This window comes from Ambystoma mexicanum, chromosome 11 (assembly GCF_040938575.1).
Source record: "Ambystoma mexicanum isolate Mex_15411 chromosome 11, UKY_AmexF1_1, whole genome shotgun sequence".
NCBI classification, from domain to species: domain Eukaryota; kingdom Metazoa; phylum Chordata; class Amphibia; order Caudata; family Ambystomatidae; genus Ambystoma; species Ambystoma mexicanum.
This window is the reverse complement of record NC_090934.1, coordinates 187,566,146-187,593,504: the sequence shown is the minus strand read 5'-3', so window position 1 is coordinate 187,593,504 and position 27,359 is coordinate 187,566,146. Positions and strand designations below refer to the sequence as shown.

General features: G+C 45.9%; 1 protein-coding gene across 2 annotated transcripts in view; it reads left to right on the top strand.

Moving 5' to 3' along the window:
• LOC138503207 (pancreatic secretory granule membrane major glycoprotein GP2-like) overlaps nt 1-17,798 on the top strand; it is a 964,255-nt gene extending 946,457 nt beyond the window's left edge. For both annotated transcript variants that reach the window (XM_069622794.1, XM_069622793.1), the window contains exon 10: nt 16,715-17,798. The gene's annotated coding sequence lies outside the window, so the exon portion shown is untranslated. The remainder of the gene's footprint in view (nt 1-16,714) is intronic.
• Nucleotides 17,799-27,359: the final 9,561 nt, after the last annotated feature.

The window sequence follows — 27,359 nt, the reverse complement described above, 5'->3', positions numbered from 1 at the left end:
GCTAGATGTATTGATAATCAATAATGACCTCATGTTTAATAATTTGGAAGAGTATTACAAAATTGTTTATTCGCATTAAGATAAAACTGAGAATAATGTGAAAAAAATAGACATAGCCAATAATAACCGGCACACCAATGTTTATGATCACATGATAGCATTGAAGAAAAAACAATTAAACTAAGCTGGGTCAAGAGAAATGTGCAGGATTGCCAGAATCAACCCTTAAGAATGAGGTTTAAGAATTGGCACAGAATGCATAAAGATAGGGGCCCTGGCTGGGCTCAGTCCTGGCGCCTTTAGCGCCAGGCTCATATAGAGATGTGAGCAGGAACACTTTATTTCAATGCAGGAGTGCTTTTATTTTACTTCAGTGCACACTTTATTTCAGCACAGGAGTGCTTTTATTTTACTTCAGTGCTGGAGTGCTTTTATTTTACAAGAACGTTCCAGGTGCTGGAAGCCTTTATTCCAGAGAACATCCCCATGTGCTGACTCATCGGGCGTTGCTCCATAGGCCTGGTCTTCAGGTACTGACTCATTGGGTGTGGCAGGGCGTGGCAGCAGGCAGACCAGAGCTACTGGGCGTGGCCGGGAACAAGACTATATAAACCCACCGATCCCTCAAGCAAACGCTTCGCGTTACTTTGCACCTCAGTGCAACGTGATGCTGACCGCTGCCTGGACCAGCTACTTACCTCGTGATCCTGCAACGACAGCATCCTTACCTGGACCCTGGCTCGCATCTCACGGCAACACTCCATCTTCTTGGCAGATCCCGAATTGACGCCGCAGCACCTGCGCTCTCTGTCCTACGAAGCCGAAGTCCAGAAACGGGAAAAGAAGACAAGACAAGGTTAGAACTCCCAAAAACACCCTACCCAGGGTCCCGCCGCATTTAAAACCTAACGTACAACCTAAGGCACCATTAAAGGCTACTAAACAGCTGTCGGACCATCTCAGCCCCGCCCCTCCGTACCGCCGGCTCTGCTTCTTCTACCACAGCTACCGCCGGCACTACTACACCACCTGCAAGGGAACAGAGCACTGAAAAGAGACATTACATACAAAGGACAGAGAACAAACTTTACAAATACAATTACAACAGTCGGAAGATAAGCAGGCAAGTGGAAACAAGGGAAACACTTACCCACAAGAGAAATGGACTAGTTGCAGCTGGCCTGGACTTCCACGACAAGGGACCAGTGAAGGAACTCGGTTCCGTACAACAAGCGCCCCTACCAGAAGCAGCAGGACGGAGAGCTCATCATCATCATCATTCAGCAGGTGAGCCTCAGGAGTAGTGCAACCCGATGGAAGCCACATCCAGGGAGAAGAGGTGTGGAGAAGGGGTCAGGGACCACAGGCTGCATACTCATACGACCCCCCGTTGTATTCACGCAGAAACCGCACTGCTCATCACTGCAGTTCCCCACACAGATGCAGAGCGAGGAACAGACAAGAGGAGTTTCATCCCTGGGAGGGCTGCGACCGTGCCCCAACGCCTCCGCAGAGACCTGATGAGCGTAACACAAGCAGGTTTTAGGAAGGGTTTTAGTACTTTATCAAATCTTTGGCTGGATCGCCAGATTTATTGGGAAGAAATGGTAAAAAGGGACCTGCACCCTCAGATTGTATATTTTGTGAAAACATTTTATAATGACAATGGTGTTCAAATTAGAATCAATCAGGAAGGAAGGACCAATGAGCCATTCCAGATGAATCACGGCCTAAAGCAAGGTGGCATGCTGGAAGAATTGAAGCATTGTAAAAACTATCCTCCACGTATCGCTCAACATCCAATAGCATAGCTGTCAGATGCTGATGATATTGTAGTCCGTGACCAAACGGCTATGGTTTTGCAGCACAACTTGTGGCTTTGGAGAGGTGCGCAAATGAACACGGGCTAACTATGAACTTAACTGAAACACAAATTATGATTATCAAGGCAAACAGGAAGAACATCAAGAGATGCAAGTGGGCTATTCAAAAAGTTAACTTAGAAGAAGTTAACAGTTATTGCTATCTAGGTTTACTCATTCCAAATAAGATGGAGGTTGCAATACTCTCCAAAACCATTATAGACAAAACTAACACTATATTTAGGGCCATTAGATCTTTTATCCAGAAATCAGGAGGCCCTCGGAAGGCCTATTATAATTATATAGAACTTGTATCGTGCCTTGCATTCTGTACAGTCTGGAGGTACATACAAAAAAAAGAAATGGCCTGGTTGAGTGTGTTAGAAGGAAAGCTGTGGAGATCAGTGCCGGGACTGCCACAGTCTGTACCCGTGGAAGCCATTCGTAGTCAATTGGACTTTATTTCACTAACCACCCGGAAAATTATAGCCTCCTGTTCCCTTTATGTGAACATTTTGTTGAATAAGGATAATCCGGACTCAATTTATGCATATTTTCTGGAAAATGAAGTACTCAATTGCCCTCATTCTGTTTTAAAAGCTTGGCATGACGAGATCATGATAATCTGGCTCTCAGATTTAATGAAATTAAACTGAAAGCAGCTATTTGGGATCGTCATTTTGGACTAAACAAACTAGCAAGTAACTCAAGTTCTATATTTAGTGTAATAAGACAAATCAATAAATTTACATAGAAATATATATACTGGTCAGGCAAGGAGTGGCATGTAGGATACTAATACGTATTACACGTGAAATATTACTAATCACTAAAGATCATGTTTAGAGAAAATACGCCATCTCGTGGTCTTAATTCAGGACAAATTCTGTTGCTCTGAACTTGCAAATAAGGCAGGCTTCCATCTGGCGGAGGAGGGCTTCTCTATTTCCACCTCTCTCGTCCAGAAAAGCCTGTTTGAGCCCGATGAACCTCAAATTCATTTTATCATCCAATTGGTGCTTGGTTTGCCAGTGTTGTGCAAGTGGCAATGTTGTATCCGGTTTACTAATACCATAAAAATGTTCACGTATTCTAAACCTAAGTTCCCTTATAGTGCTTCCAATATATATGCGTTCGCATGTGCATATGATTGCATATACAATGTATTTACTTCGACAATTAATGGTATCCTTAATTGTAATAATTGTTCCTCTTGAGTCTGAGAAAGTCTCTGTGTTTGAGTGTGATAATTTGCACATGCGACATGATCCGCACTTCCTGAATCCTTTTGGTACACTTGGTAACCATAGTTCTGGTCTTGGTGTTAGTAATTTTGGGAGTAGGGATGGGATAAGGCTTGTTTTCAAGGTTCTGGCTTTTTTGAAAATTAGTTTGGGCTTTTCATCAATAAATTCTTTGAGGTGTTCATCAAGTTTGAGCAGATGCCAGTTTTTTTCAATATTTTCTAATTTCAAAATTGTTGTGAGAAAAGGTTGTGATAAAACTCACTTTGTTATGTTCCTCTATTCGTTTAGGGTTTTTAGGTGTTAGAGTTGCATCCCTATTCATTGTATTAACTTTTGCATATGCCAATTCTATACATCTCCTATTGTAGCCTCTTTGGTGAAATCTATATTTCAGTAGGTCACATTCCTGTAAAAAGTCAGTAGTATTGGTGCAATTTCTCAGAGCTCTTACAAAATCTCCTTTTGGTATGTTAATTATCACTGTTTTCTGGAGGCAGCTCGTTGTGAATAGGGTTGAACTTGCTTCTGTCGGTTTGCGGAAAGTTTTGGTCAACAGTTTGCCGTCCATCACATATGTTGTGAGATCCAGAAAGTCTAAGCTAATATCGCTCGATGGTCCTGACAGGAAAATCCCTTCTTCATTATTGTTTAAATGATCTTTGAATTCGATGAGTTCTCAGTCATTGCCATTCCAGATTAATAAAATATCATCAATAAATCTGGTCCACATCACAATTTTGTCTTGTGCATTTTGGTCCGTGTAAACGAGTTTATCTTCATTTTTAACGCACATAGCTACTCTCTGTTTCTGCTTGAAATATCTTTTGTCGAATAGAAAGATATTATTTTCCAAAGTTGTTGTCAACATTTCCTTTAGCATAGTTACGTAATACTTTAGCATAGTTACGTAATGATAGTGTGAAGCAGTTTCCCCACGAAATATATATTCTATAGTTTCAATGGCTGCCTCATGCTTAATCGATGTATACAGTGCTCGGACATCCCAGGTAACAAGTTTGTATGTGTCCTTCCAATGGATGGTTTGAAGTTTCTTAATAACATCAGTGGAATCTTTACAAAAAGCTCTAATTTCAGGTACTCGTGGGCTTAATATATTGTCAATAAATTCACTGATTTTCTCTGTGATTCAGCCTATACCGCTGACAATTGGTCTCCCTTCCGGAATTTTAGTGAATGTTTTATGCACTTTAGGTAAAAAGTAAATAGTCGGGAGGGGGGCGCTGTTGCGGCGAAGCAAGATGGCCACGTAGGTGTTGAGCTCCGGACGGGGAGAGCAAAGATCCTTCGCGTTCAGGCCCGCGACCCCATTGCACCGGCTTGAAATCGACGGTGCATCTCTATAATCCCATCCTCTGTGCCCTGGGAATGTTTCGTTGAGAACCGCGCCCCGGTGCCAAGCTGTGGCCACCTGGTCTCTGCTGGGACTCCTTCTGTTCGACAACCCGTCTGACGCTCCGTGGAACGTGGCCCTCCCGGCCACTTGAGGGCGCAGTGTTGCGGCCTGCTGCGGGGAGGGGCCTGCGTGGCCAGGCTCCTTTCTCCCTGGTCCCCCGACGGCTGCCTCGCCTGTTGGCCTGCCATACCTACTGTGGATGCGACATCCGATGACACCAGCGATGCCTTTGCTGAGAGATTACCGACACTGCTGGCCTGCCGTCTGTGCCCCTGAGCTCACCCGCACAGCTTCTTCAATCCGGTCACCCCTCCGCGGGCAGGACCCCAGGTAGGGGGCGAGGGCCGGGGGGGTTGAGCGGCCCTCTCCATTGACCGGACCGTGTCCTCGGGCACCTGTGGAAACTCCGATACCCTGTCCGTGGTTTCTGGACTCGGCCCGACTCATAATACGTGCCATCTTCGCTCCCTGCCACTGGCGCCCTGATCGCTCGTGCCCCCTGCTGGGAACTTCAAATCTTTGACTTGGGGGCATACACGTGGATGCCTATACAGTTTATCCCCCTCCCCATGCGATGTGAACAGCCACCTCAAATTGGGACTGCCTACCGGGCCTCACTACCCAGCGAATCGCTTGCAGGGCCTTCGTAAAGCTCAGGAAACGCCGCTGCTCCGCTGAGCCACACGCTCCTGGCTGCGTTTTGATCACCCCTCTACCATCGCTGCACCGGCCATATCCTCCCGCACCAGCACAGAATATCAGTGGTCCCCAGCAGCACTGCGGGACGGGCCTTCAGTGGTCCTTGCCTCCCCGGAGGGGTTCATCCTGAGCTGCATCCGAGGGGGAACCTGCCAAACCTGACAGCTTGGGTTGCCGGTGAATTGAGCTTTAATCGCCACCATGACCAAGGGAGTGGGAGCCGGGAGGAAGCAAAGCTCGCTGAATATGTTCACTAAAACACCCTCCAGACCGCTGACCGACCCTTCAGAGGAATCGCCCACCGCCTCGTCATCCTCATCCCCAGATGACTCTCAAAAAATACTGGAGGACATGCGCAAAGGATTCACCACGCTTCATACCAAATTAGACGATATGAATGGTACCATCTCGTCGATAAAGGCTCATATCGAGAGAACAGATAGCCGGGTCGCTGAAATCGAAACAAGGGTTGGCACCACTGAGGATGAACTGGGCTCCCTCCGTGTGGCGGTTACCACTCTCACCAGTCGGGTCCTGGCAGTGGAGAAGAAAAATGACGACCTTGAATCTCGCTCCAGGCGAAATAATCTCCGCATTGTTGGCGTACCCGAGGACGACATTGGTGAGCCCATGGAGGAATATGTGGAACAAACTCTATTAACACTGCTGGATCGCCCCAAACTTTCAGCTCAATTTGCGGTGGAGGGGGCACACCGCTCCCTGACCGCGAAACCCAGGCCGGGCGCACCACCCTGCCCCATCATTGCAAGGATCCTGAACTTTCGTGATCGGGATGCCCTCTTACGGGCGGCCAGAGTTAAGGGGCAGCTGCTCCTCGGGGGGGGCGAGGATACATCTATATCCGGACTTTTCCGTGGCAGTGCAGCAGGAGCGGAAAACCTTTATAGCTGTGAAAAAGAGACTACGGGACTTGGGAGTTAAATATTTTATGCTTTTCCCCACAAAGCTGAGAATCGAACACTCTAATCAAACTTTCTTTTTCACCATCCCTGAGGAAGCTTCCAAATTTATCGACGAACACTTCCCAGGCTGAGCCACTTATTCCCAAACTGGGATGTATGTTTAATCTGCATATTACCTGGCCTCTCCCCTTATGATGGCACCCTATCGTTGAAATTCATTGGTTGCTGGTTTGTTCACGTTGCTCCTTTTATCCTATGCATTTGTGGTCTTGTTTGCCACGCTGACTCATTGTTCCAGGGGCATTACTCCCCAGCAAGACCCTGTCTTGGGTATTACTCTATGGTTACCACTATGTTCCCGAGGGTGGGTCCTCGGACTCCCCTCCCGCCCTTACCACTCGGACTCCATATTTGGCTCCCTAGATGGTGTATTGGGACCCATGGCTGCTTCCCTCCTGCTCACTTGTTTCATTCCCTATGGGCCATGGCTCCCCCTGTTACCTGTTCATGCCTCAAATGCTGTGGTTAATAATATTAGATTGCATACTCTCCTCACACTCTCCCAAGTCCGGTGCTCCACTGTCCGGCAGCTAACAGTCCCCCAGGCGTAGATGCCTAGAATTTCTTGGTTTGTATGGGTTTGTTTGGGTCTCGTCCTTCCGATTGCGGGAGGGATGTGGGTGGTGGGAGGGGGTGGGTATGTTATGGTTGAAAAAGTCTTGACGACCACTAGAGTCCCGTTTGTCTTTTGAGTACACAAACGGGGCTCCGTGCTCCGCAGGATCCACTAGCTCCCTGTGGTTGGCGCCCCTGTGGCAGGAATACAAGCAGTACTCACGCGAGTATGTCTAACACTGATGTGACCCTCATGAGCTGGAATTTTCGGGGGTTGGGCAATCACAGAAAGATGAGACAGGTACAGCTACATGCTGAACGTCATGGGGTGAAAATTCTATGTATACAGGAAACCCATGCTCGATCAGAGCAGTGCGAGCGGTTTGCTAGACAATGGGGACCCCAGAGGTACTATACTAACTGTTCAACGCAAAGCCGTGGCACCCTTACTCTGATACACAAGAGCCTGCAATGCACATGCCACCACTCGCATATCGACCCTCTGGGCAGATACGTGTTCATTGCTGGCAAATTGCTCCACCAAGAGATAGCCATCCTGAATATATATAGTCCCAATATCGACGACCCTGAATTTTACCTACACTTAGCTGCCCTCCTTGAAAGCTACCCCCTACTTCCAATATTATGGGGGGCGATTTCAATACCATACTAGATGTCGCCCTAGATAGGTCAGGCACCAGACCTTGTCAACTTTCCAAGGCAGCCTACACTATCCTTACATCCCTCCACCGGCTGGCAGTTGTGGATGTATGGCGTCTAATGAACCCTGATTCCCACACGTTCTCCTTTTATTCTTCGGTTCATGAGTCCCACTCCAGGATAGATAGATGGCTAATAACCGACACACTGGTCAGATCAGTATCTCACTTGGCTGTCCTCCCTAGGACGATCTCGGACCATTCACTGGTACTCATATCCCTAAACTGGGGCCAGGATGCCGAAAAGGCTAGACTTTGGAGGCTAGGACCATACGCGCTTCTCGACCAGGCCTTCGCAGCCGAACTCGAATCCTCCATTGAGGAATTTTTTGAGATCAATACAGATTTGGTAACATCGCATGCTGTCCTGTGGGAATCGTTCAAAGCGTACGTGAGGGGGATGGCCATATCCAAATGCTGCGGCATCCTTAAGGAAATCCGCTTAGACATCGCTGCCAGTGAAACGGCCCTGGCTATCCTGGAGTCCCAATATGCACACGACCATTCCCCAGCTACTCTGGCTGCACTGGGTTCCGAGCTGGACAGGTTTCGTGACCTTGCCCAGCGTGAGGTAAAATTCCCCCATATACCTGCGATAGTCAGACCCGATAGCTCGCTCGCCACCTCCCCCCAGGACATCAACTCCCAGTTTCAGCTATTCTATACCTCCTTGTACTCTGCCGCCAATGGTCCCCAAGCCCCGGAAATTAATGCCTACTTGGAGGCCCTCCCCCTATCTGTGCTGTCCACCGAAACCAGCCTACTCCTGGAGAGACTGTTTACTTCTGAAGAGCTTGACAAGGCCATTGCATCGCTGGCATCAGGGAAGGCCCCTGGCCCCAACGGGCTCCCCATTGATTTTTATAAACGATATAAATTGATCCTGATTCCGCAGTTGTTGGCCTTATGGGAGGAGTCGTGCGAAAAGGGTATTCTCCCCCCATCTCTCCGAGAGGCGCTGATAACAGTGCTCCTTAAGCCAGGTAAGCCCCCCACTCAGTGTGGCTCATATCGACCACTGTCTCTGATTAACAGCGATGTTAAAATATATGCTAAACTGCTTGCCAACCGCCTAGCCCTACACATGCTGCACATTATTCACCCCGACCAGGCGGGATTTGTCCCGGGTAGATCTACATCCCTGAACTTGCTCTTCAATGTAATCAGCAGAATCAGTCCCACCACGCAGGCTGTTGCAGCCACCCTAGACATGCAGAAGGCCTTCGACTCAGTCTCGTGGAGGTATCTATGGCGAGTCCTCGAGAGGTGCGGGTTCGGCCCCAATTTCCGTGCATGGGTCGGGTTACTTTACACTGCCCCATCGGCCAGGGTTCGGACCGAGACAGATGCTCTGCTCCCTTTCAGATATCCAGAGGCACTCGCCAGGGCTGCCCCTTCTCCCCCCTTATATTCGCCATTGCAATGGAACCCTTTGCGGACATGGTACGCCAATCCCACTCGCATAGGGGCCTACGCACGACCAACCAATCCGATGTGATCTCCCTATATGCGGATGACGCTCTTCTCTATATCCGGTCCCCCAACTCTAATCTCGCCCCCATGCTAGCAGATGTGGCTCGCTTTGGGGACATATCTGGCCTTAAAATAAATTGCTCCAAGTCCACTTTATTCCCACTTACAGATTCCACACAACCCCCTGCAGATTTATGTGGCTTTAACTGGTCGCCATCCAGCATCACCTACCTGGGGGTGGTAGTTTCTCGTCACGTAGCCAAGCTTCGCGAGGATAATTATCAGACTTATTTAACTAACCTTGCAGTGAAGGCCTCCAGCTGGTCCAAACTCTGCATTTCACTAGCAGGGAGGATCGGAATCCTTATAATGGTGGTATTACCCCAACTCCTGTATCGTTTTACCAACCTCCCTGTGTGGCCTGGGGATGTTTTCTTCAAAAAGCTGCGCCAGATAACCAACACCTTTCTATGGCATTCGGGAGCTGTCCGCCCTTAAGCTGTCCACATTGACCGCTCCCAAAGAACTGGGTGGATTCAACGCTCCTGATTTCACCAGATACTGGATAGTAGCCCAATCGCAGTTTGCGTCGTATTGGTTTAATACCACTGATCCCCCCCCCCACATGTTCGGCTGGAAAAACTAGCGGTCTCAAACCGTGTGATAGGTTCCCTGATCCTCAAACCAGCACCCTCTGACCCAGACTCCACGGACCCGGTTGCTGCCACGTCCTTGGCATTGTCCAAACTCTGGGCAATGGTTGGCACGCCTCATCCGTTTCACGGTGACCTGCCATTATGGAACTTTCTTCCCGATGTCCCACATATCCCACAATCGGTCATATCACACTGGGTGGATGGTAGCTTCCTGGCACTCCGTGATGCCTATGAACGGGAGAACTTTGTTGAGTGGCTGGATCTCCCCCCACCTCTTAGAGGCCGGCCTTCAGTATGACTACAATACTCCTCATTACGTAAGAATCTAAAATCCAAATTCCCTGATTTCCCTGCCTTGCCCCCAGATGACCCAATAGTGGCGGAAATCTGCTCCTACCTCTCCTTTAGGGGCAAAGTGTCGAGACTTTACTCATTACTGCAGAATAGGATGGCCCCCTCCTTTACAGGGTTGAAACACGCGTGGGAAGAGGATCTGGGAGTTGAACTCACTGAAGAGAGATGGTCCCGTATGTGTGGCCGCACCCACAATGTATCCTATAATACCAGATTTAAATTAATACAATTCAAGGTGCTACACGGATACCATCATACACCAGTAAGACTACATTGCATGTTCAACACCGTTCCTCCCAGTTGCCCCAGGTGTGGCATGGATCGAGCTACCTACATTCACATGTTATGGCACTGCCCCCGTCTCACTCAGTTCTGGTTGGATGTCTGCTCCACGCTATCAGATATCCTGGAATATACCATAGCCCCCACCCCATTACACTGCCTATTTCATGATCTCCCAAAGCTTCCCCGATACTCTGGGAAGCTTGCAGGTCTGGGCATGCTGTTGGCGGTCCGCTGTATACTATTATGCTGGTTCCGTCCCAGGGCCCCTACCTATGCACAGTGGCTCAAGTCGATCACATGGGTTCACGATATTGAGGAATCTTGGAATGCAATGCAACACTCCCACTCGAGGCCGAGAGACATCTGGTGGAGGTTTCGGGACTATATGGCTGCCATGGCCTCACCCATTGACTCTGTCGTGTCCTCCCCTCGGGGCTCCCCATAGGTGCTGCTCTTTTCCTGATATAGCTGTTGATATCCAGCCTGCTACCTCATCTTCTGTAAAGCGTAATTGATGCATGATGTGTGGCTAATAATGTACGTTGTCGATTCCATTGACTTATTGCCGGTGCCATGTGGCGCCTTGTTTGTTTCTGGTGTGTTGTCAAGACAAATAAAGAAAGTTTAATAAAAAAAGTAAATAGTCGGGACCACAGGGTGTGAGACAGATATGTAGGCTCTTTCATCTTCAGTAATTAGGCCTTTCCTTTCCCAAGTTTGGATCTGCTACATTATCCAATTTTTGATTTCCATGGTGGGGTTAGTCCGAAGTTCTTCATAACAAAAGGGGGTTGTTAAGTGATTCTCGGCCATCTGGTAATCTGCGCGGTCCATGATTCCATGATGATTATTTTTCCCCCTTTATCGGCTTCCTTAATGGCTATGGACTGATCCATGTGTAGATTTTTCAGGGCTTTGATTTCGTCTGACGTTAAATTGTTATTTTTGGTCTTCAATCTGTTGCTTAACTTGTTTTTGCGCTCAAAGAGATTATTGATATCCATTTGACCCACTTTATGAAAAGCATCAATCATGTTTTCTTGGGCAAATTGCGGTGTAAATTTGGATCTAATGCCCCCCCCAAAACAGGTACCCTCTGTCAGCCTTTTCTACATTATTCATGGCCTTTTTTGCTATCTGGCCATGTACTATATTTAATGTACCTATGCCCCACCCACCATCTGAAGTGAAACCCTGCGGTGTAATTTACTGCATAAAATTAACAATTTATTTATTTGCAGAATTGAGATTTATTCAATCTGAAATTACATGTATTTAACTATTACGATACGATGCAAATAATCGTAGCTTGCAAGCCCATGGGAACTTGCTGGGTGTTTACTCACTGTCTGCTATCCGAAATACGGCAAACGAGCCCAAAAAATGGCGCTTGGTTTTTCGACACACAGAACAGGACGTCACTGGAAATAGAAGTAGGACTTGGGTTGCTATGACAACCCTTGTATACAACAGGAAGTGCAGCCAGCTTTCGCACCAGACATCAGGAGATTTTGTGTGACTTGAAGGTAAGCCTTAACAGCAGTACACGCCCGACTAAGCGGGCTTCCTAGTCATAGAATAATACTTCAGTACTAACCCTCATTTAGAGGTGGTAATAATAATATTTTTGTAGCATTTGGGCAACTGCAACCGTAGCACTACAAGCACATGGCTGCATATAAATTGGGAAATCTTTCAAGGTCGAGATACAGCTCGCGTCCAGTCGAGTTTAAATAGGACCATCAGCTTATTGAATTTGACAGACTCATAATGATTTTATACGTTAGACTATTTTACTCCAAGTAGACATACAATTGTGTATCCCTGTCAGGCATATACTATATGGCTTAGCAGACGCCATAGGTTTCTGTGAATAAATGAGAGCTAAGTGCTTAAACGGCTTTTAACCCGTGATTTTCGACCTGATTTCTAATAGGGGGATTCGTCCCATGATATTTTGTTTCATCAAATTGGAACCCTAGATTTGGAACATAGGTAAGGCTCCCATGGGTGCAACTATACATCACTTATCAAAAGGACTTGTAATACTACGTTCATATGACTTGTACACTTGAATTGAAATATTCACTTTTTGTTTTCTTTGTATTTTTCTCCTCCTCTCGTTCTCTCGTGTCCGTTTACCTTAAACCTCCTCCCCTTCCACCGCTCCCTAACTTTCTGTGATTTTGCAACATAAATATTATTATTTGTGGTTTTGTTTTCATACTAATGTGACAATGCATTTTGGTTTATAACATACACTTGACTTGTTGATTTCATTTCATGAACATACTTGAATACATCATGTAGTTTTGTTATTAGCCCTGATTTGAAAAGGACACTGGTGTGTCGAAACACGTGTTATCCGTAAAGGGCAATACAATAAATATAAACCTTTTCATCAGTACTAAGTGTGCGCAGTTCCTGAAGTGTGGAGCAATCGTTTCTGCTGTGTCTTCAAGGGGTTGGGGTCTGGTCCCCTTCATTTGCCCCACACAAACTGTGACATAATTTTAAATTGCAATAACAGCCAGGCGCATGGGAATGTTTTTAGTTGGTACAAAACAAAACCCCGGAACTGTGTTGTAGTGTCTTCATAGAAACCGACCTGGGGAATGTGCTGTGGCCTGTCCTGTGGCCTGTCCTGTGGCCTGTGAAGCCCTGCTATGAATTCAGCATCACATATGTAAAAGCCCTTAGTAGGTGCCAGCTTGCTATTCAAAAAACGCAACCCTTTTGTTTGTATTTCAAGGAGGCAGATCTCTATGTTTTACACTTCAAAAAAGCACCCTTTTCCTTGTTTTCAGGGATGAGGATGCGTACCACACAGTGGCCCTCATTACAAGTCAGGTGTTAAGGGGTTAACGTTAACTCTTAACGCCTGATTCACACTTTAACGCCTGCTCTTTGCAGGCGTTAAAGTCCGAGGCGCTAAGCGACCTTGGTGCTAATTACGGCACCGTAATTTACGGAGCCGTAATTAGCGCCTTCCCCATCCCCATTATGCCCTATGGGGCAAAAATGGGAATGGGGAAGGGCAAATGGTGAATGGGGAATTACCGCCCCACTCACCTTGGAATGGGGCGGTAATTCCCCCATCCACCATGGCGGAATCCGGCATGGACCATGGTGCTAATAGCACCATGGTCCACCGCCTGACTTGTAATGAGGGCCAGTAAGTTAAGTGCCACCACCAGGCCTTTTCGGCTGGATTATCACCTAGCACATGCTTCTGGTGGCATTTGGAAGAACGTTGGGGGCAGGATCCATGATCAGGCGCATTTTGCTTCCTCAAGGTCTGATGTCAGAGCGGTCTGGCCAGGAATGCACCGCCTATTCCACCTCAGGCTTTCACTGCACACACTGTTGCTCTTCTGATGGCATTCTGAAGCATGTTGGTGGTGGGCTACAGGTGCAGTTGTAAGCTGCTTCCTCAAGGTCCGCTATGATGGAGGATTGCCCAAGACTGCCTCTTACGTTCATCATCTACTTGGAGGGAGGAAGAAGAAAAAGAGCAACACCTGGGGATATTGTAGTAGGGAAGCAAAACACATGAACAGGAGGAAGGGAACCAAGAACCAAACTATCTTAGAGCACCTAGGACAATGGGAAATTGCTTGGCCAACTCAGTGTTATTAAGCAATCAATGTAGTGCACAGCCCTATAAAAGGATAGGAAAAATCAGACTTTTACACACTCAGGAGAGTGGTCCTGCGACAAGGAGTACACTTGGAGAGCCAGAGAGGAGGAGGCAACAGAGCTTGCCCAGCTGTTAGGAAGGAAAAGCAGTACAATTAAGAGAAGGAAAATCAGCCTCCATTGGGCTGTAGCTGAGGTCAAGGTCAGAGAGTAGGGAAAGTACTTTGTTACATGCTTGCTGGGCACTTTATTTCAGATCCTGACAGGAGACAAAGACCATAAAGTAGAAAACAGAGACTCTTGACTTCCTAACCCAGCAAGGTGGCCCTGGCAGTGGGTGATAATAACACAAGCCTAACAACAACTCGGGCAAGCGGGAAGAAATACTTGCTGGTAAAGTAATACCCTAGCCCAGGGTAGAGGGGATGCAATTATTTCTGGTAAGACATCCCTTAAGAGAGGAGGGAAGTACTTGCTGGTAGGCATTGGTGACACCATTTAGCTTAAGAAGGCAATACATGACCTGAGACTGGTAATTTCAGGACCAAAACGAATTCCAAGAGAAGCCTACAGGTGTTTTGGAGTCTAAATCCTGAGGCCTGTGATTGAACCAAGGAAGAAAACTGGAAGCTATATCCCTGGTACTGTACACCATTTTAGACTAGGGAGTCCTCACAAGGGCTCAAGGAGTTTTAGTTTGGGCCTGTGCACCCTATTTCAGTTTCCAATCCTGGCACATTGAGCTTAGGCCATCCCACTATAGTTCTAGTTGAAGTACCCTAGACCTGCAGGCATTTCACCCAACCCAACAATAATAAAGGTGTGAAGGTGTTTTTTAAGTGTCTTGAGTGTTCTAGTGTTCTGTTTGTCGCTGTTCATCACAAAGGGGAAACAACAGGAGAAAGTGTGCCCCTGTCCAAAAATATGCAGTACTTTGCAGTTCATAGCCATGTTAAGGTGTAAAGGTATATGTAATGAAACGGGCCAGGCTCCAGGATTCTGTGTTAGTCGAGAGGTTTAGGTAGATCTGACATTTTTGATCCCCTGAGACCTTCTGAACAGTTGTAAGCATGCTCAAGTTACATTTTTATTTTATTTATTGGATATTTATAATGCGCCTATACAGCAAATGGTGTTTCAAGGTGCCACAAGACAAAACGGGGAAGTGTCTTTTGCTCGCCCATACTATGCTTTTGTTTGTTTGACTAGCCTGCTTGGGTCATTACGCCCTTTCTTGGGCCATTGCATAGCCATGCTTTACTGTAGAAAAGGATGCATTCAGTGATGAACATTTGTGTTCTGCTATTACGCACGATGAACCGGAAATCGCTGCAGGCTTCGTGTAACGTTTTTGGCTATAGACCTGGGCACGTCCCTTAAGCGGTGCAAATGGTGGGTTATTAGAAAGGGGAGGGTGCATAAAGCTGGGTGCTGTGGTGGACAATGACTGAAACTAATAGTGGTTATTTCCTTTTGCTGTGTTTCTTTCCATGTTGACAATAGAGTTGTGGGAATGGAGTGGAAGAAAGGCACACAGAGGTATAGTTATGTAGTTTGTATTAGAGGGTGGTGACGGTTGGTCATATGGTTCGTGGAGGGCAGAGAGGTGTGGGGCAGAGTGGAACATTGTTCCACCCCTTTTTTTTACTCTGCAACCACTGGATACTCCACCAGAGCAAAAAAAGTGTGTGTAGGAGGGCAGGGAAGACATTCCAGAGCAGGGGGCATCTGGTTGGTGAAGGAAGAAAGAAGATATTTTGGTGAAATAATGTGGATTTCCTAAGACCCTTTAAATCCTCCAATCCTCACAGTCGATAACATGACATAACAATACCACAACTGTTTATAGCACTTAAAACTGCAGACTTGTGTCAGAGAGTGACAAGCGTGTGGAAGCAGTGCGCGGCACGAACCCCATAACATAACACTGTGACTATTCCCAGAACACCATGCCCATGAATTGGATTTACCAAAACCCCTAATTGTTTCTCGTTCTTATTTCCAGACACTAGTTCTGGGCCGGAACTTCCACCCTGTATCAGCTACAGCAGAGGATTCACATACCGCAATCCCCTGTAGTATCCTCGTCGAAATAGGTTATCTGCCCCCGGCAGGCACCAATCATCACGCGGAACATTTATCGGTTCACAGTGTTTTCAGCTTCCCCTTTAGCTCACTTGTTGCTGTCCACTGACCAAGCACTCTTGTGCAAGTGAACAAGTGAAAAGAAAATGAGAAAATTACATATAGAGAAGACAAGCGAAGACAAGCGCAATGCTGTCTCTCTATGCAGCTAGGCCCCAATGAAAACCCCAACATACAATGAAAAAATAACACAGTTACAAATTCACCATGGTCCAGATGTCATTCTCCGTTTTCCAGCCATCAAAGAGCACAGAAATTGAAGCAAGGAAGGGGCAGGAAGAGGATTGTGAGTGTGAGATACTGACAAAGTAACAGAGGAATTGACCTATGAAGCCTTGTAAGCAAGCAACCAAAAATTGTGTTTTAGTCTATTAAAGTTAACATATTTACAAGTTGCTGCTCTTTTAACTAGATTCTGCTCTCTTTTGTGCATCCCAGCTTCTCGAAACATTGATATGCTATAGTGTCTTGGGCAAAGGTTTATCAGTTAAAGCAAGGCCATACCTTGGAAGTGAGATAATATATGTCCATAAAACCCTGTACAGAAAAAGTAAACAAATACAAAATGTAGTTGTCTGCCTCAAAAGGTTGATTGTATCAGCAGACTGAATTAGTATGAGCAACTTCTAGAAAAAGGAGGTGATGTAGACAGAGCTAACTATTTTTTTTCTGTTTCATTTTAGGAGTACTAGAGCATGGCCCTCCTCCAGGACAGAAGTTATCAGTACGGATTTTTGTATAATTTGATAAAGAGGCGCTGCAGAGGAAGAAGTGTCTAAAACAGACAATGAATTGTACTTTTTCTGTTATGATTCTTTTTTGTGTTTGTACTTTAAGGTTGCTTCAGCCTTCATCAGTGTCTTTGATAAAACGAATGTGTAAGGTTGGTGAGGTGAGGGGTGACTGTGCACAGGAAGTAGTGTCATATTTTAGATGAGTGCTTGATCTGCCCAAGGTAGGGTGTGACCTGCTTGATTTGGGGTAAAATATGTTAGGTTGGGCTATTAGGGAACACGCTGTTTAAGACGATGTGAGAGCATTGTCACATAGGCGTGTAACCCGTTTAGGTGAATGCGTGCATGTATATGCAGTTTCATAGGCGTTCTCTTACCTCAATAGAGGCCTCATGGCACTGGGCTATATAGGGTGAGCTACACGCTGGGTGTGGCACAGCATAAACTCTGAAAGAGGGAGTTCGTGCTTAGTGTAGTAGGAATATGACTAGGTAGTGATCTAAGTTGGATTTTTTTTAGAGGTATTCTATGCACTAGAAACTGTTTGAGATGGAAGTGAAAGCTGTACAGGGTGTTGTTTAAGGTGGCCTAGACATTGTGAGAAAATAAATTTAACTGGCCATCTGGCTGTGTCTGGTAAGTTGTGTAAGACGATCTATCAATTTAAATGTGGTATGTGTTTGTATGTGTGAGTGTGCACGTGCTTGCGTGCGCGCATGTCTGCACGTGTAATGTGTGTGCAGCATGACATAGGATGCAAACTATAGTGTGAGATGAGGTGTGAGGGATGGTAATTGTAAGGGGTGAGAGTTATGTAGAAAGGGGATCAATGTATGGAATAAAGTGTGAGAGTATGCAAATTGCTAAAAGAAGCAACTTTATTTTCTATTTGCCACCAAGATCAGATTTGTAAAAAAAATTGATTATAGGAAAAATAAATGAAGGATTGCCAAAAATGATTTTATTTAATCACTTAAAAATGTGATGTTTTCTCAACTAAATGAATGAACTAAATAAACGTTGTTTTGTGGTGCTTCATTTAATTAAAGAAGCGTTCTTTTGTGTCACTGTCCTTCCTGGTCAACCAAGGACGGTTCGGGAGAGCTCTCCAACCGAGAATTCTTTTTGAATAATGGTTAAAATTGTGTATTTTACAGCACATTTTAAGTAGAAAATATGGTACAAAGCCAGACAGCTTGCAATCAGTTTTGCAGGGTAACTCATGAAATAAATCAATAGATAAAAGTCACCAAAAGTGCTAAAGAGCATTTACTAACACATTTTAGTGATGCCTTCCCCTACAATATATGCCAGCATAAAACATTTTCACCTTGGCTGTAATCATACATTTCTGTGCAGGCAGCACCAATATTGGCCAGTATTCCCATATAAGAACATACTCCTGTTTGCTTTGCGCATAATACCAGTATCCGTTCATAGGAACATACTACTATTGACTTTGCCATTAAAAGGGCATGCCAAAGTAAATAAAAAATAAAATGTTTCTGCATGAAAGCATGCCAGTCCAGGCACTTGATAACACTTACATGCTTGCTTTTCCATTGATGCGCAGAAAGAAATCATTGCTATACTGGCTGCAGCAGCATATGTCAGTCTAGCCACATAATAACAATGATCGGGCGTACTTTATCATAGATATCCGGAATAAAATGCCAAGCCATAAGAAGAAAACATGTTCTTACTGACTGCGGACAATACATGCCGCCATCAAGAACATGTTGTCTTACCTTGGTAGTGCCCTGTACCAAGACCCCCTCCAAGCCCCAGCCTTTACAGACACACACACACCTCTCAATCATTCACACTGCAGTGACCAGAACACTTACCCAGATACACACATTCCCACCATTTATATACACATTCCCACCATGCATATGCACATTCAGATACACATACATCCATATACATATTCTCAGCATTCATATACACATCTGATACATACATTCATATACATACTGTGAGGAACCTGAGGGCGTCCTCACTTCTTTTCCCCCGGCTTCTTCTGCTCAGGAGACCAGGGAAAGACCATCGCTTTGGGATCCCGACCCTGGGGGTGGATTTGTGAGGGAGTATCACTTGGGTGGAGGGAACTTGGGGAGCTGGGAGAGGACATCCTTGCGTGAGACCTGGTATCCCCTATTCCATTTTCACAATGAACCTTCTGTCCCAACAGTCTTTTTAGGTTATTGTAAACCTTTCTCCTTTTCTTCCTTTCAAAAGGACCCTCAGAAATGCCATTTTTATACTGGCACCAGGAAGAGATCAATTAGGAGGACACATCCTCATTTGGCTGGGATAAACACACATCAGCCTCCTCTTGTTAGTATAGACCGATATCAGCCTAGTACCAGGATGAGAAGGAAACAAACGGGAGTTATGCAAAATTCCATTCATTTAAACCTCCCTAAACACCACTTTGGTACTGAGAAGAGGAAGAGGGCTTTGGAGGAGTAGAATTGTAATTGCCAGGCCGGTCCAGCTAATAGGTTTCACTATGGTCAGGCAATTAAAGGTAAAGATTCACACCTGCAGTCATTTAACAAGTTCCAGGTGTATACAAATAGTGCCCACCCAGCACAGAGGGTGAGGCAGCCTGGAGAATCAGAGCGGGCTGGAGAGGAACAGGCTTGAGAGAAGCCGTGCCAAGCAGGAGTGAGAGTGAGGCGTCGGGGCCAAGGCTGGCCATGAGAGGGTCTGAAGTCTTGCTGTCCTCCCAGCCAGTGCCCACAGCAGGGGCTGCGGAGCGCCAAAGCCTCCCAATCGCTACAGGTCTCAGAGAGAGCGCGTGGTGCCCTCAGTAGCTCCCACTGGGGAGGAGCAGGGCTGTGTGCTGTACAATTCTAGGATGGCAAGAGATGCTAACTGTGGCTCCCACCAAAAGGACAGCAGAGCGAATAGAAGCCGGGAAATGAAGCAGAGAAACCCAAAGGAGCTGCCACATACCAATGGTGAGTGAAAAGAAGGGAACACTCGTACTGGGGCGGTCTGGGGACTAGAAACAAGCATGTATGAATACTGTACAAACTGAGAACAGCTATAAGTACTATGAAAGGTTAAAGCAAGTATATATGAATACCAAACGACTGGAAACAAGCATGTATGCATGCCGAACAAAAACGAGAACTGTTATAAGTACTATGAAAGGCCAAAGCAAGTATATCTCAATACCTAACAGGCTGCAAGCTATTACAAGCACTTTTGAAAGTAGAAACAAGTAACATTGAATAATGAAGTGACTGAAAGATCTTAAGAGTATATTTTAATACCGTATAAAACAAAAGCAAGCGATGAGCACTTATGAATGAAATAAAACAAGGTGGTACTAATGGGAAATACCAGGGAATAAAATGTGTGATCCACAAGTGGGGACAAAACAAGATTACCAAGAAAGATATGAAGTGAGAGTGTGAGCCACAAGTGGTGGCAAATCCAAGCGATTGCCAAGGAAGATAAACGTGAAAGTATGCATTGACCAAATATAAAGGAACCCAAGGAACTACAGGTTAAGAGTGGAAACCTGTGTTGGCAAAAGCCAAAAGAATACAGAAAGCATAACAAAGCAAAAGGTATCGTTTGCCTGAACTGTAATGGGTGGACAGTGTGGTCCGACAACTGCGGCTAGACTGAGTGATCCTTACTTGAAAAGAACCAAGAAAAGCAACAGGGGTATCGGGTGCGTGACCTGTAATGGGTGGACCGTGTGGTCCGACAACTTCTCCTAGACCGAGTGACCCCTACTTGGAAAAGGCCAAGGAAAGCAAATGCAAAGAAGCTTGTGTTTTTTTCAACAGTTGCTGAAGTGAGTTATAAATGAAGAAACAGAGCTATCTATGTGAACTACCGGAAGGCTTGAATGACCAAGATTGGAACTGGTATTGTTTTGAAAGCTAGAAGATTTGAACTCTTGGGGAAGGGAAACCCAAGACTTTGTGAATTGGGTTGGACTCTTAGAGAAGAGAACCCAGAAACCCTGTGAATTTTGTTGAACTTTTGGTGAAGGGAACCCCAAGATTTTGTGAACTGTGTTGAACTCTTGTGGAAGGGAAACCTGGGGCCTTTTTGGAACTGTTCTGAACTTGTGAAAGGGAAAGCCGAGTATAAGCCAAGAGCTGGAAGAAGATCAGAACTATATTTTGAACATTATTCCTTTTGCTGCTAATATCCCTAACACATCCTATACAGTTAGTTGTGAGGGCAAGTATAGGTTTTGAACACAGACAGATTTGTGACTTGAACTTACTGACCCACACTATCCTTAATTTTCTTCAGATAGGGAAATCCCACCTTAGTATAGGGCAAGTTAGGGCTTACACCATCATGATTTACGTAAAATAAAGCTTTTGATTAGAAAGTTGAATCTGTTGTCTGTGTCTTGCTTCATGGTGTCTTCACAATACTCACACCATTTATATACAAATTCAGATACATAAATTCATGTTCACATTCACACCATTAACAAAAGCGGTCGCGCAGACATGCAGTTTTTTAAAATCATTAGCACGGCAAACATCAGAACACTTACACAGACACACAAATTCATAAAAACATTCACAGCATTTACCCAAGCATTCACACATTCATACAGCTTCTTTCAATCATTCACATTGCACCCACCAGAATAATTGCTCACACAGAACCACATATTCAGGGCCTGCTTTCAAGCTCCATATAAAATAAGAAAAGTGTCTTTCAATTATGGAATGACACTTTTCTTATTTTACATGAAGCTCAAAACAAGGCCCTCTTATACACATTCATACCTTTCAAAGAAGCAGTCACACACCCATTCAGCTTATTTCAATCATTCAGGCGGTGCTCACCAGAACAATAACTCACACAGACACACACATTCCGGGCCTGATTTCATGCTCCATGTAAAATAAGAAAGGTGTCTTTCCATCATGGAATGACAATTTTCTTATTTTTCAAGATGCTCAGAATCAGGCCCTCATATACACATTCACAGCATTCACACAAGCAATAAACACTCCTACTCTTGAGCTTCCCTCTTCCTCCAGACGTCATCACGCCCTTCACCTCTCCTCCTGCCTATGTTTATATCAGGCCTGAGACAGGCAGAGGGCCAGCTGAAGTGCCCTTCAGAATGCTTCCTGCACCGGATTTTCCAGCGGCCTAGAAGGATCTTGATGGGCCTGACGTCACCTGTGGTCTCCCTATTGCCTTTCACAGAACTCTACATGAGTGAAGGCATGGGCGTTTTATTCACCAGCCTTAACCCATGAAAAGTGCTGTTCAGTGCATAAGAGACACTGACAATGTGCCATCTGGAAGGGGTGTCTGCTGGTCAAAAATTAAATAATAAAATAATGTGGGTAATTCCATCTCTGAAAGGGTATCTGCTGGTCAGATTCCCCTTTCAGAAACTCCATGACAAAAGCATAGTGTGTATCTGTGTCCTGCTGCATCAGTGTCCTTATTTACGGTGCAAGCTCTACCAGTGGCACAATTCAGAGGTCACAGTTGCCCTTCTGACAGCTGCAATGACAGCCAAGTCTCTGTAGCACAGGGGCAGCATTTAAGGTATGCTCCCCTGGTACCAAATCTATGACGATCACACGTAACTTTTGATGGTGGCAGGATAAACTCTAAAAAATAAAGATATGCCCGAATTAAGCCATAGTGCATGGTACTACTTATGAGCATTGCAGCCACATCTATATTGATATTGCATGTGTGTCAGGCCTGTGGGCTCAGTTTAGCTGTGGAAGAGAAATGTGTATTCCCCCATACAGGCTAGACCCTGCACTACTGGCTGGAATGTAGACAGGTGGGATTGCCTCTCTTTGTTCCTTTGTAAGTGCAGGTAATACCCTTTTCCCAGGGACACCCACTCCACAGAACGCTGGCCTTGGAACAAGTATCAAAGTGCACACCCATTCAGAAAGAGCTAGGTCTCACGCTAGGGGGTTGCATTTCTGAAGGCCTTTGTTCTTAGAAAGGAGGGAAGGGGCAGGTTGGTGTAGTCAGAAGGACTCTGTTCAACAGAAAAAGACCGCCACCATCTTGAATCTATCTGCCTCTCTTTCCTGTCTCCTCAACTTCCTATGGAGCAAAGCACTTTGGGTGTGACATCAGAAGGGCAGTGTCCAGTTCTTTCACAAACAGTGATTGGACCTCTAAGGCAGGCTAGCTTTAGCCAAATCACCAGCAGGCCTTTGCCTTTAAGAAGGGAGCTTCCACCACTTCTTTTATTCACTCTGAAACAACACCTGAGAAGGATTCACTGGACCACTATTGGGAGAGTTGTACTTTCCAAAGCCATCAGCCCGAGTTGAAGAAGGAGCAGTCCAAGACAAAGGAGAGCTCTGCCCCTAACCACTACCAGGGCACATTGGGGAAGGCCTTTGCTGTGGACCAGGACCTCCACCCTGTCCTCGAGCACCCCTGAGTGGGCCTCACAACAGCTGGAGGACCAGACCAGCTGTAGCTCCCTGTTCTGCCACACCGAACCGGTTGCTCCGTGTCCACTGCACCTTGAATGAGAGGGAAGACCCTGGCACTTGTTTTTGAGCTCCACCACCAATCCGAACTATTGCTTGCATTTGAACCAGTTTGATGCTGCCTCGTACCCTAGCTGTGCCTGTCACTTGCTAGGCCCGGATCTAATTCTTGAAGCCGGGACCTGACCAGAACAGCTGGAGCATCACACGGCGAGTCTGACCAGGCGTTACAACCACAGCTCGGCCCAGCTGGCCCTCGAGTGGTTGCCTCACCAACAGACACATCAATGCACCCAAGATCACCCCTTCGACGACCGTCGCCTGCCAACTCAAACTGCTGGATCATCACTCATTGACCCCTCCCAGTGGCTAGAAGCCTGACTCGGCCTGGTCCAACTGCAAAGAGATCCTTGGACCACCCCAACCTGCATCATTGAGAGCCCCCCTTCGACCGCACCGAGTGACCACATTCGCACCTACTCAAAACTTAGTTGAGTAGGGGCTTCTTGGGCCCACACGTTCCAACGTGCCTGAACTGAGCTTGATCCACTTGCATCTTTGTTCATCACCGGGTTAACATCCGTCAACCTACCAAGAACCAAACCAAGGTACTGTGGACCACGAAATGCAGCCTCGGTCCACTGGGACACTAGAGACTGGTTAGGTCACCTCAGCACCTTCTTTCACCTTAGATATATCCTTTTATGGTTGGTATTTGCCTATTACTCTTGTACTTCCGCTCAAAGGGATACTTTATCCAGCCTGTTGCTTCCTCTCTGTCCTTCACAGCGGTAGGTTTTTGTACAGTGTTTCTATTTCGCTTTATTGCAGATGGTGTGTTTAATTAAAGTATATGGGCCTCATTAGGACCCTGGCGGAGTGGGTTTACGCTAGCGTTATTCGCGGCGGACCCGTCCGCCCTACTACGAGTTCCCGTAGCGCCATGGAGCGGTTTCCGCCTGTTTTTTCCGGGCGGAGAAATCCATGGCGCTACGGGACCTTGTTGTTAATTACGCCACCGTATTTTACGGTGGCGTAATTAACGCCTTCCCCACTCCCATTATACCCTATGGGGCTAAAATGGGAATGGGGAAGGGTAAAATGGGGAATGGGGATTTACCGCCCCGCCAAGGTCGGAATGGGGCGGAAAATCCGCCAACCCCCATGGCGCTATCGGCAGCTTTCCGCCGTGCTCCATGGTGCATTTTGCACCGCGATTTCCGCCAGGGTCGTAATGAGGGCCTATATATTTTATAGAATCTTGATTGGACATTCCATTTATTTTGGACTGTGTTACAGTTATACTTGGGTCACAACTGAATCACATTCACACTCCTCTGAAGAGCATATTTTTCCCTCGGCCCAAGTTACCACAAAACTCTGCCTGTTTTACCTTTATGATTGTGTTGGCTCTTGGTTTGTAGAAGTGGGAAGGCTGAGTGGGCATTTTTACCCCTACTCATCCTTGTACTCACAGGCACCAGTCTTTGCATTTGCAAAGAATGTATATGTTTTAGATTCCTTGCAAATGCAAATACTACATTTGCATTATCATGGAGCGAGTTAACATAACTCGCTCCATAATGCAAATGTTTTTGTGCTTGGTTTCTAGAGGGGTCTTGAAGGGATACGCAAATTAAGGAGGGTTGGAGAGGGTCACCACCCTAGCGCCCCCTACATGTGAGCCCCTGCTGGCACTAGTGTATGTAGATCTACTTAGGACAAGCCTGGGAAAGCTTGAAGGTGCTTGTCAGTATCGATTAGGACAGTCCCCTGTGGGGAAAGGATTGTGGTTGTGGTGGAGGCCCAGGAGGGCAGACTAATGGAAAGCAGTTTCTAGGACTGTGGAAGAGCATTTGCAATAAGGAAGCCTTGACGACAGCCACATCTAGAATCCAAGTTGGAGCTCGTCTTCTCATCTGGATGAGAAACAGAATGAAGATGTGCACCCACCATTGATACCAAGGTAATATATGCTCCTCTCATGTAGCTAGAATGAGAGTGTGATAAATATGTGCAGCAGTGCAGATAAAAGGGTGCTTCATTCACCAAACACTCTCACCATTATGCTTATATTGCTTTTTAAGTTTTGTCAGAAATCTGTCAAAACAATTTTTGCCAGAATGTTCCTAATGTGGAGAGTGAACATTTGGATTTGTGCCAAGTTACATAATTGTTTAGTTTGCTGTTACCACTTAGGTGTTTGCATGAGCCTTGCATGGCAGCGCCAGATGTAACTCCATTCATACGATTAAATCTGGTCTCCCTCCACCTCCCAGTCCCACACTTTAAAAGCAAAGTGAACATCTCTACTAACTAATGTGGGTTTGAAATGTTTTAGGCTACTTTGCATCTTGCAACCGTTTGTAAACCAAATAAGCATCATTACCCCTGCTGTGGAGCTGGGAAAAGGGTAGGTGAATGCAGTGGGGCGGGAGAGGTTTTGTGGAAAGTGGTTGAGTAGGCAGATATGCCTTTAAACAGAGCAGCATCAAAGCTTCCAGGCCTGGTCTCTTGCTGCTTTAGGGCTCCCTCACTGCATGGGATAATTACCTTATGGCAGAACCATTTTATCAATGGGTGTGGGTGTTTTGTTATTCTAGGACAGTGCTTTTCAGTGCAGAGACATTTGCAGTGGTGTGTGGAGGGGAATTCATTTAGAAATAAATCTACTGATTAAACCAGAATGTCATCTTTATTTTATTTTACAATGAGGGAATAAGGTTTTGAAAACATGCAAACAATTCTAGCCTTAAATGACAACTTTCGTAAAATCTTGGTCATGTAGAGAGTTCTTACCTTGTTCCATGTCAAAAGTATTGGCTCATTCAGTCCTGGTTTGGACCGTAAGGAACGAACAAGGAAACAATACTCACAAGACTGAAGCCTCTACGGATCCAGCAGGAACTGAGCAGTGACTGCCTCCTGAAACAAGAACCTGCACACTGTTAACAATCTGGCACAAGGGACAATAGTGAAATGTGACAATGGAAAAAGGCAGAGATTGCCTTCTGGGCATCCCAACAGCCAAACCCTGTACAAAGGAATTACAAAAGCACAAGTGAGGACAAGAACCATAACAGAAATATCTAGGGAAAGTACAGGAAGTTCAAGTGAGTTAAAGTTCAAGACAGAGAACGGAGAGAACGAGCATAAGCAAGAAGACATGTATCTACTGGAACTGCAGACTGGAAACTAAGGACCGGATAAGAACTAGACCAGGAACAAGAAAACTCTGGACTACAATAACTAGGACCAAACTGCATACTGGGAACAAGAAATACAGGAACTGTAACTCTGGATTGGATTAACAAGGGTAAGACTGGAAGCTCAGGACTGGAATCTAGGTAGCTAAAGCCTGGTAACACAGGCTATGGGCACATAGCAAGGAACTGCAGGCAGGGAGCAAGAGCATTGGTGGTAGAGAGCAAGGGGATGAATACAGGGAACAGAGGACTGCATGCAGGGGAGCATGATTTCAGGGCAGGAAGCACAAGGAGTGCAGGGCAGAAGGCAGGGGAGTGCAGGGCAAAGAGCACAGGAGCATATTCCAGAAACAGCAGCAACAGGACACAGCAGCAATCCAAGGATCAAAGCATGAGGGGCTGGCAGCAAACTCATTGCAAGAGCCCAGTGCTCCTGCAGGCAGCTGCTTACATACTGGCCCACCTGTACTGATTCAGGCTTGTTAGTAACACCTGGAGCACCAAAATTTAAGGTAATCTGCCTCCTCCCTCTCTGGTCCTGGGAAAGTGAAAGCAGCACTGATTTCTGGGGCTTCAAGGGATTGTAGTTCCAAGACTGCTGTATAATAACCAGGTAACGTGAACTGCCAAAAGGTGCATTATACGATATGTAGTGTGTGAAAAAGATAAGGAAAACCAACGTGTTGCAAAGGGAATGTTAAGACAAAAATATCAATAGGTATTATCCTAGGCAGATTAAGTGGATGAATTTCGAGTCCCTAGTAATCCACAATATGTGCCAATTGGTGTGCCAGTGGCACAGTTGTGAAACAAAGACTACATTATTCATCCATACCCGGAGATAAATATGGAAGAACTGTTTGCTGACAACAGAAGCTCTACCCTAATCATGGAAGAATTTTGAAT